Source organism: Dysidea avara, chromosome 6 (assembly GCF_963678975.1).
Source record: "Dysidea avara chromosome 6, odDysAvar1.4, whole genome shotgun sequence".
Classification (NCBI taxonomy): Eukaryota; Metazoa; Porifera; class Demospongiae; order Dictyoceratida; family Dysideidae; genus Dysidea; species Dysidea avara.
The window spans coordinates 33,315,540-33,327,274 of record NC_089277.1 but is presented as its reverse complement, the minus strand read 5'-3'; positions in this window follow the sequence as shown (position 1 = coordinate 33,327,274).

Below are 11,735 nucleotides of genomic sequence, written 5' to 3'. Positions count from 1 at the left end.
TACTGTAATTACGTTCTGCTGCTGTTAGGGACCGGCTAGCATATGCCACTGGGTGTACTAAGCTGTCATCTTGTGCCTGGGAGAGAATGGCACCAATTCCTTGTATGCTAGCATCGGCTTCAAGTGTAAACGGAAAATTGACTGATGGGTAACTTAATACGGGAGCTGTTGTCAGATGTTGTTTAAGACTGTCGAATGCTTCTTGGCAATATTCGGTCCAGTGAAAATCCACTCCACCTCGAGTAAGAGCATGTAGCGGCTGCGCAATGTTTGCAAATTTCTTTATGAAACGGCGATAATACGAACTCAGCCCCAAAAATTGCTTGACTTCCTTAATGTTCTGTGGCCTAGGATATTTGGTGACTGATTCTACTAACTTGGGGTTTGTCTTCAACCCATTTGGAGTTATAATACATGCCCTAAAAACTGAATCTCTTCACGTACAAAGTGGCACTTGCTAGGTTTTAACTTCAATCCTGCATCTTGTATTCGCTGTATCACTAGCTGTAAGTGCTTCAGATGGTCCTTTAGAGTTTCAGAGAATACCAATACATCATCCATGTACACAAAAACGAAATGCTTTCCTCCCACTGGGTTCAACCCCATCAAAACTGACTGCATCAGTCTTTGGAAAACCGCAGGTGCATTGGTCAGCCCAAATGGCATCACACGAAACTGGAACAATCCTTCAGGAGTTATAAAGGCAGTCTTTTCTCGAGAGCTAGCTGCAACACGAATTTGCCAATACCCACTTGCCAGGTCTAGCGTACTAAAATATCGAGCGTCTCCAATCTCATCTAGGAGGTCATCCACATGTGGCAATGGATAGGTGTCCTTCTTGGTGACTTTGTTCAGTTCCCTATAATCTACGCAAAAACGTAGTGTGCCATCCTTCTTACGCACCATAACAACTGGGCTTGACCAAGGATTGCTTGATGGCTCAATCACACCAGTGTCTTGCATCTTCTGCAATTGTCGGGCTACCTCCTGGCGAACCGCAAGGGGCATTCGGCGCATAAGCACCCTTCTAGGAGATTCATTACCTGTGTGAATCTCCATATCAAGCAGATTAGTCTCACCCCTGTCCAAATCATCTAAGCTGAATGCAGTGTGGTGACTGGTGAGAAAACCAAGGAGTTCCTGAGTCTGTTGGTCATTCAGTAAGCTAGGTTTCTCTATTAGCTCAAGTAATCTTCCCTTACGATCCATCTCTGATGTGACACTGCACACAGCTGATGCATCCTCAACTAGTGGAGAGCGAGTACTCTTGTCCAGTATGGGAACTTCTGTAATACCCTTGTCAACCACTTGAACCTCTGCCGCAATACCAACTGTAGTACCAGCAGTCACATGGCCAGAACACCCCATGGGGTTTGAGAGCACTACATATGCTAGTCCATCTGCATTGGGCTTAACCAAGGTATCTTCTAGCAGCAGGCCCGCAGCTTCGTGCAAGTGACAGCTATCTTCCACCAACAGTGGACAATTACCAGGAACATGTACCTGGGCCATGACACTTTGATGAGGAAGGACATAGACAGTTTTCACAACTTTTATATGGTGTGTGGCTCCTTGCTTTGCTCCCCTACATTTTTTGACATTGCCATGATATGATATGATATCCAACTGCCGGCATACACCTTCTGACAATAGCAGTTGGTCTACTGCATCCATCTTGATATACACTGCCGTTTTCATGGTCTTGTCTCCAAATGTGATATCCAGATCCATTCTTCCATTCAGTTGAAATGGGCGTTGATCATATCCATGGGGAACCTTATCTGCACTTTTAAAGTCTCTTTTCCGTAGTCGTGCTACACTAGCAACCTTCTTGAATAAACTCCCTCCCATTATGGTAATATCGGCTGCGGTGTCTACTATCCCCACTGCAGGAACACCTTGTACCTGGACATCAACACATCGAGATTCACTGCCCTTATCAGTAATTCTCACCTCACGGATCACATCTTCATCTTCAGAGTCAGAAAGCAAAAGATCCAGTGGTGACACCTGTAGTTTGCTAACAGGGGACATACAGTCAGTGTTCACACATGCCTCTGTTGTGACTTGTACTTGATTGGCTTTGCCCGTGCTTTCAGACTTCCCAGTCTTGTTACAGTCTTTGGCTATATGGCCAGTATCATTACAGATGTAACAGCGTCTTGGTGGCAAGGAATGGTTAGAAGGGAGTGGGCGTGTCCTGTTCACTGAGGGGGAACCATCAATTGGGGATGACCTTGTACTTGTGGTAGGTCTGTATTGCCTGGGTAACTGGCGGTCCTGTGACCCATCTACTGTGCTGTTCCGCATATACTGTTGCCTCTTGTTGAGATCGTTCAACCGCCGCTCTTCATTTCTTGCTGCAACACAAAGTTCCTGGTAATTCCTAGCACCAGAGACAGCAGGGGACTTCATCAATGTGTACCGCAATCCTTCCTGCAGCTGGCCATACAGTAGAGTTTGCTGTGTCTCATCCGTCATATGATCTCTTCCATAGGCCCTCCTAAAGATCTTTTCGAGACGTAATATGTAATCTGAAGCTGGCTCATGGAACCCCTGAGTGGCATGCCTGAAATCTTGTGCTGCTAAGGTTCTACTACCGGTCTCCAGACGGCATCTCATAGCAGTCACAGCATTTTTGAACGATATTTTTTCTTTTTCAGATAGTAACAAAAATTCTTGTCTTGCTTTCCCTCTTAAGTGCCCTGCTAACTGCAATAGGCGTTTGGCATTGGTCCACCCGTTCCATTCTGCAGCTCTCTCAAATGAGGGTAGCCAATCATCCCAACGCTCATCTTCATTTTCGGCACTGAATTGGTCAACGGGTGGAGCCTTCCCCCGATGATATGATGGAGCTGGGGTACTAGTCAACATGCTACCATCAGGACTATTATGTTCTTCATGCAGTGGACTAGTTGTCTGTGAAAGTAAACGAGTCTTCAATGTTGCTATTTCTAGGTCTTTACTATCAATAGCTTTTTCATGGGCCAACTGTTGATCGCACTTCTCCCTCCATATTCGTTTCACTTTTGTTTTTCTCTTGCTAAGGCTTCTTGCAACTGTGTGATTTCATAGCTCTGTTTTCTTGCTTCCTCCTTCCACTTAGCTATTGCCTCTTCCGCCTCTGCCAAGGACACTCGTAAGCATTCAATTTGCAACTTCAATTGCTGTTCATTTATCTAACTACCCGATTCGCGCAGTGCACTGCGTTGCCCTATTTGCGGCGCATCGTCAACCGGTTGACTCACGTGCGAAATCGGGTCGCGTGCGGGTTTTATAACACATATCAACCCATTTTCATCAATTAAAAACATTGGATCATTCTCACCCGTGCCTTTGACAACAACTTGAACATTCCGAGGCTCTCTATCCATTTCTGTAAGCTTGCCCTCCACTAGCTGCCTTGTAACTGCTGCGGTTCCACTCGTCGGGAGTTGTAGAGTCCGGGCGATCCGTTGCAGCTGCCATACCTTCAGTCGCTTCGAATTCAAGGGGTAAGTAGGTCCTTCGGGTATATCCTCGTCTCCATACTCCTCACTAAGTAAACTGTGACCTTCTGCGAGGTTTTCCGCCTCCCCCGGTTCTGTCGACTTCTCTATCGTCAAATCTTCTGGTGTGTGAGTGTCTCCGTCGTCCATCTCGGTAGGACCTCCACTGTGAAATACTTATAGGTACCGGGTTGATTCTGTACTACTACTCAGCACGCGGTTCACTCTTAATGATGCTCAGCACACACACCCACACATGCGCACACACTATGACATAACATTACAATGCAATATAATGAGTTACTGTTCAGTCATTACACATCTTTTGCTCGCTGAAATACCCTAGGTGTTTACAATGGGAACTCTCTAGCTATACTAACTCACTGCTTCTACGCCATTGTCTAAAACACTTAGACACTCACAATAGGCGTCTTCGAGGATTTAAAAACCATCGGTGACGTCAATAATTACCTCGGCGCAGCCGAGGTAATTATTGACGTCACCGATGGTTTTTAAATCCTCGAAGACGCCTATTGTGAGTGTCTAACTATTACAAACGTGTTAGTAAATAACATTACAGACTAAATAGGATTCTGGGTTATGCAGATGTTGGATTTGAGAGATTCTACTGTGAATTGTTAGTTTAAACGAAGCAACATATAAGATTTTTTTTGGAAAGGAATTTCTTTGTAGTGGTTCGTGAAGGATGTGGTTTTGTCATATTTGATTGTGGTTAATTTAATGGTCAAACAAGTTGTAGCAGGTATTAGTGACATCATCACTACTCTTTTGTCGAAGTGGTGAATTTATAGCCAATTATTACTCTACAATTGATATCCAAAGTATCAGAGGCTGTAAAGTGTAAAACACTGGTAGGTCCTGTTTAGACTGACCACATTATACCAAGATGTTAGTTAGTTCAGGTAGTGGAAAGAATATCGAACAATTTCATTTAATTTCCCAGTGTATAGACTGCCTTTTCCAACTACCCACCAACTGGTCTGTGATGTAGTCAACAGTTTTTATGTGACAATCCCAGACCAGCTGGTGATTTGATCCACACACAGCTTGTAAGTTCCCTGAGGAGCCACACAGCCTAAGACCTCTTGATTCAATTGGTTATTAATTAAACAACATTACTTTGTAGCCTTCTTGCTGGTCCCCTAGTTGCATAATTGACCCGTAATAAAATATAAGATTTCATGCTGGATTACATTAACAGCTTTTATGCTAATATTGTCGTAAAAAAATTGATGGAATGGAGTGGAAAGTGGCCACCTGTATAGTAAGGCCACCACTCCTTAAGGGCCAATTTTAAACACTTATGCTTATGTATTAAGCATCTACCTGCACATTAAGGCCCAGAAATTTTGGCCCTAAGGTAACTGGCTTAAACTCCATACATCAACTGTATCGTGATGGAACTACTTAGATATATAGCAATGTAGCTCCTAATTTGATTCTATAATTGAGAATCGTGGAATCATAGAAATTACATTGTATAAAGGTTCACTACAGCAATTACACACTGATACATATCTATTGCTTTAAATGAAATATATTAGTAATCAATTAACGAAAGGGTCAAAGCAATTAACTTCAAAGTTAAATCAGAGTGTTATAGTAGAAGTTGCAATTGAGACTGAAAGTGGTGCATATTTTATGACAGTTTCGACAATCATTCACATGTAACTTTGACTTGCAATGAAATCTGATGCATTGATATCAATGCATAACTGAATTTTTGAAGGCGTAAGTTGAAAAGACTGTTAATACTGCACCATATGCAGTCATTCATTACTTCATACTTGTTAGAAAAGCTCTAGCAGATTACAATATTTGAAACATTCATGCCTGTGTTAACAACAAAGAATGCAGCTACATAACATTGTGTACCAATTACAGTGGAACTGTCTTAGTGGCCACCTGTAACAAAAGGCCACCTTTCTATTAAGAGCCAACTTTAAATTGTTCTAGTAAGACATTTATACACACCAAACTATATAAGTAACCACCTGAATATTAAGGCCAAAAAATGCCCTGACTGGCTTAGACAGTTTCCACTATAGCTACATTAATTTTGTGTATCAAAATAAAATTATGTACTTGCATATCAACAATCTGCATTAAGCAGTAGCAGTTACTGTAGCTAGTGAAAATGTCATCAAGTTCAATATTTCACTACTACATAATAGACTTGCAATTGGCATCATAATCAGAAACAATATATACAAGCTTGATAAGGGGCAAATTACTCGAGTATATGTATGTATGTATGTATAAAGCTTTTACTGGATTTTCTTACAAAACATAAACAAATTAACTTTACTTACAATGTATAAAATGATTGTGACATATTATTGTATGAAGTTACTTGCAATTGGTATATATTACATCTTTGCATACTTGAACCATACAAACAACAGTAATTACAAGGCTACATATAACTCATGATCTACTATTGGTCCCAACTTTAAACTCACAGTAATGAATGATAGGTATAAGAGCAACATGTAAACCAAAAATAAATTTAATTAAAGAATATTTATTTTTGAAAATTAATATCAAAGGAAAAAGCTATATTTTTGTGGTTTGGCCTTTTCCTTTTAGCCATTATAAAACATTATATATCACCTGAAAAAGAATTTAATACGGATTTCAAATATCTAAACCAGAAGTTTCTACGTCAATTGCAAGCAAAGTTATGGCCATTTTACTGAAGACATATGCGTGTAAGCAAAATAAAAATTTCAGCAGAAGCTTTGAGTGGTCATAACTTAATAAAGGGAGACCAATGCAATGAGCCAAATTTTGGTGTGAGAAAGTTTCTTGAAAGGGTCCATGTTTGTGCCAAATTTCACGAAAATCGAAAGGGGTCTCGATTTTTTATTTTATTATTTTTGATTTGGTATGGAATGACCCTTCTGTTGTGGTATGTCCAGGTCCAAAAAGTATAAACAGACAAGTATACACTGTATAATAATAATAAAAAAAATCACATTTGAGTAGGGATCATAGAAATAAAAAGCAATGAAATAAGAGAGGTCATCTACGTACACCTGCTTGTTGCAGTTTAATCAATAGTTATAGACTATTATTTTTTTCCTTGTCCTGGGTGGGTGATTTCAGCATATCACCTGTCTGAAATAATTGTACAGATGTCTTGACTGTTATGGAGAAAAATTGGTCATTGGAACTTCTTACTGGTGATTATTAATATTTGTGTATGTACATGTTGTAGTGTTTGTGGTTTGGTCACAAAGTTTAATCCCAACACCTCACTATCATGAACCTTCCTAAATGACATTAAATTTTTTATGTGTGAATGTCACAAACAATTGATATACATAAGTCATATGTTGAGTAGCTTTGAACCATTGGAGCCACAACTGACAGGGTGGTTTGTACTGTAATTCTGAAGATTTCCAAATCCTTGTAATGTGGAGAGAGCATAATATTATTATGATCGATAGTTCACTGTGTCACTTATTGCCTTTTTCACAAAGGCAACGTTGTTTCACATAGGGCTGGGATGAATATTGAAATTTATCTTCAAACGTTCGCTAAGAAAATATTCGAACATTCGAAACGTCGGTGTTAGGTTTTAAATTACAGGTTTGTTTTGTATTTATGCACATCCTTCTTAAGTTTTATCTTTCTAATCCTATTTAATAAGTTTTGGAAAATTCACAGCAGCAGTACTGAATGACGCGATTGATAGATTGCAAATGGGCATGTCCACTATACTACAATTGTGCATAGGTAAACACCAACTGATATCTAAATGGACATTTTCCATTCACTTTATAAGGTGTACTTGGTATAGGCAGGTGGAGCATGACAATAGTACAGTTGGGACGTTAATTACAATGAATAAATGCATTAACTTATGCATCAGTGAAGGTGTCAGTTTGCCCGTCTAACCAATACTGCCAAGCTGTTGTGAAGTTTTTAGTTGATACTTTTTGGCAGAAAATACATCACTACTGTTATATTTCTGTATGATTAGTTTGTGTAGGACAATATCCTTATAAGGAGTAACAGAGGATATGGTTAAGTAGTAGTATTACTTCAATCTTACCATATTTAGTAGTATTATTTCAGTCATGTACACTAACCATTAACCAATCAAATCACTTGTTACATGTTAGCCTCTGTTCATTAAGGACCATCTCCTAAGACCACTTTGTTCTCATACCATTACACTATAGGTTGCTATGTTCTTCTATCTTTACCATGTGTGACCAGATCTATGAAAACCTGACACTATAGTGCAAGCCTAAATTTCCAGTATAAAGCATTGAAAACAATGGGTAAAATATTTGTGCATTATTGAAAAAAAATCCGTAAATTTTTGAACACTTCTTTCTTAGTGAAGGAAGGGACTAACAATAAAAAACCTGGATATCATCTTATTCGCCTACTTGTGAGGAGTTGGAAAATCTTTGTTTCGTTGCAGTAGACCCAAGGATACGCAAGTTATGAGAATTCGTTTATGTCATGTCAAAGCAATAGTATGCGATCGATTTTTCTTCACGAATTTCACCTTTGTATGCAGTGAAGAAAGGTGATAGAAGGACAAATATAAATGATTCCCCTATCCATGGTGAACATGCATATGATGGTGAAACATTCACCCCAGTACAACAATTCATTCGTAAGTTACAACTGTTTTAGTAAGTGCCCATAATTAATTTTCTCTATACCCCCTGCACAAATCAATTTTTTTTTGTTGTTGCTACTTTGTAGGGCTGTAACTCCAAAAGTTATTGGCATATGAGGCTGAAACTTTGCCAGAAGGTACACTTGACTAAGTAGATTACAATCATTTATTAAACAGGAATTTGAAATTGCACTATTGTGTTGGGGATTTTGCAGATCCCGTCACATATTTAGTAGTATTATTCCAGAACAAATAATCAATGAAATCACTTGTTTACATAGAGACCCTGTTCATTAAGACCATCTCCTCTGAATTAAGACCACTTTATTTTCATACCATTACACCATACGTTGCTATGCTCTTATTAGCCTACCAATTAGCTATACATTACAAGTTACAGATATTCCATTAGGTATATACTCAGATATGACCTGTTATATGATGAGGTGTAGTTTAGTGTTGCACTGATATGCATTTTTTCACATTTACCAATAACGATTATTTGCGTATTCCTGTAACCCATGCATATGTCGATATTAACTGATATTTCTTCAATTCTTCAGAACAGGGGAGGAGGAACATAAAAAAATGGCAACGCAAGTTTTCTGCTCCTCCCCTTACGAGGGGAGGAGCAGAAAATCATCTAAAGTTTATGTTGCATTTGTAATAATGTAATCAATGTAATTAATTGGTTGGCAGCCGGTTTTTACAATGTTTGCTACAGTTTTGCCACTAACCCCTTTCATGGAATAGGAAGCCAAGTAGTTATAAAGCAGCTTATCAAATGTTTTAGTGGGATTCCAGACCATTTATGAAGAGTGATCGACTTATTGCATAGGTGGCCGATAAATTTACACAGCTGCTATAGCCTTGTAGCCATATTTTTGCAAACAAACAAGCCTAAAACGTTATACAACAATTACAGCAAATAAATGTTGTACCACATACTGCTGCTTTCACTACTTTTATCTGCTCATTGCTGTTAGTAATGATTGATTGTGGGTTTCTGTTAATCAACAAATTTTTCTACTTCATAACTGATACCGATACTTGTAAAATTAGCTAATATCAGCTGTTATCAATAATTCGACCGATTATTGGTGCAACAAAACTAGTGTAGCTAGTGATGTCCACATGTCATGTGGCTGGTTGTATATAGTGGAGAATATGTCGGGTAGTAGTCCTGTCCCAGGAGGATTTACCTGATACTTATCACCTTGGTAGTGCACAAATGTCCTTATGTTTCTGTGGTGTGAATACAGCAACCAAAGCTTTCACCTTCACTATGGGTGTGCACACATGAGTGTATGTGCGTGTCTGTGTGTGCGTGCATGCATGCTTGTGTGTATGTGTGTGTCTGTGCGTGCATGCTTGTGTGTCACTTATTAAATGTAGGGTGCCTATACAGTGGAAACTCTCATATTAATATGTACATATATACAGCCTAAAAAGTGGGTTATAGTACATATTGAAGTTTGGTTGAGATGAAAACACAAGGAGGAAGTCTAAAGGTTTCTTCTGTCTAACTACCACTTGGTTGCTAAGTGATAATACATTTTTACAGCCCAGGGGAGTGACCATGAATGCTCCCCTCCACTAGCAATACCACTTGGTTGCTAAGTGATAATACATTTTTACAGCCCAGGGGAGTGACCATGAATGCTCCCCTCCACTAGCAATAGAATGCTCCCCTACACTAGCAATAAAAACTTTACATTTCTTAGTTGTGGACATTTCTGGGAAATACACTGAAATTTTCATCAGTGTTCAAACAACTGTAATGATTGCATGGGGAGTAAGCGTTATCGTAAGCTTTGATCATTGGGTTTCCCATTACTGCATAATGCTAACCACATCGAAGTCATGCATGTCATCAAACACTGATGAAAATGTCAGTGTAGTAGTAGTAGTAGTATATACCAGTTTGCTCAAATATGTACTATACTGTCACTCTAACTCGTACATTTGAGGTTCATGTCTCCAATATATATAAGTACACAGAAAATTTTGGAATTTTCAACTAGAGTAGGGACCATAGCACATCGATAAAAAGTACTGAAACAAGCTGGAGTAGTGCACGATATTAAATCACAGTAACACAATAAGAAGTGTTATATCCCTACGGTGCTCATGATACCATAATGGAAATGCACAGTAGGGATATAACACTTCTTATTGTTTTACTGTGATTTAATATCATGCACTACTCCAGCTTGTTTCAGTACTTTTTATCAATGTGTATATGGTCCCTACTCTGGTTGAAAATTCCAAATTTTTCTGTGTACTTGTATGTTAACTTTTTTTGTAAATAATTATTATGACTGGCGAACCCACGTATACCGCATCTGAAATGGCACCACGTGCCCCAATTATCATCTGAAAAGTGAAGTATCTATTACGCTTCGTTGTCAGCTTTTTTCAACCTGTTATGCAGCATTTCGAGTTTGAAAAGCACCTCTGCAATCCACGCATACTGAAAGAAATGGTGTCGCGTGCCCCGGTTATATCAATTATCGTCTGAAAGGTGACGTATCCATTATGCTTCATTGTCGGTTATGTTCAACCCGTTACACAGCAGTATGAATCAAGAACTGTTTGAAAAGCACCTCTACTATATATCAAAATAGCCACTATGACAAAATACAGATGATTTCTGTTACGAGGGGAAGTCATCATGTGCTATTGCCAAATTGACACTTTTCGCTGTCAGCAAAGATAAGTGAGACACAAAGGAGGACAATGGTAAGTCCATGAAGAATTTATTGTACATACTGCAGTATGCCAAAAGGCACCTGTTGGGCCAAAGCAACGTTGAACAGTGAAAAAGTCAAGCCCGAAGCCTTAGCCGTTGTCGAGTTACACCTGTCTGAAGGCATCAGTCAGTCAGTTACTCAGTCAGTCACTAGAAAATTCTGTTAAATAAATTATTTTAAAATTCTGTAGCAGCTTGTTGAAAGCGTTGCAACCAATTGCTGTGTTTGTTTGTGTTAGGTTGTGAGTGTGTGTGTAGGTGGGTGGGTGTGTGGTACGTACATGTGTGTGTAACCCGCATGCGTGTGCATGCGTTGTTATCACTTATTAAATTTAGGAAGCCTATACCTCTCATCATGAGATGTACATACATGTGTTTTGGAAGTATGTAACTTAATGATATTAATGCTGTAGCAATGATCAAGGTGTTGAAGACATTACAAGACAAGATACAATCACTTGAACTAGAAAGGACAGCTGCTGAAATTAAGTTCTATTGTCTTTGTCAACAAGCTGAACAAGTAAACAACAAGTCACCTCAGTGTTGGATTGCTTTCTTTTTATAGTGTTCTAATTATGGTAAGTGTTTATATTGTGTAGTGTATGTACAGGATGTGACATGTGTCTATTAGGGATCATGGAGATTTAGATTTTCCAAAAATCACCCAACACCAGCTTCACAATATCATCCTGGCAGGACCTGGCAGTATTGGTTAGGTACGTAAGTCACACCCCTAGTCTAAATGCTGTGTATTTCCTTAGTTACAACTTTGCTCAGTGTTCTTATACTGTTGTGTTTCTGTTTTTGTAACTACGTACGGTTGTTGTCTAGT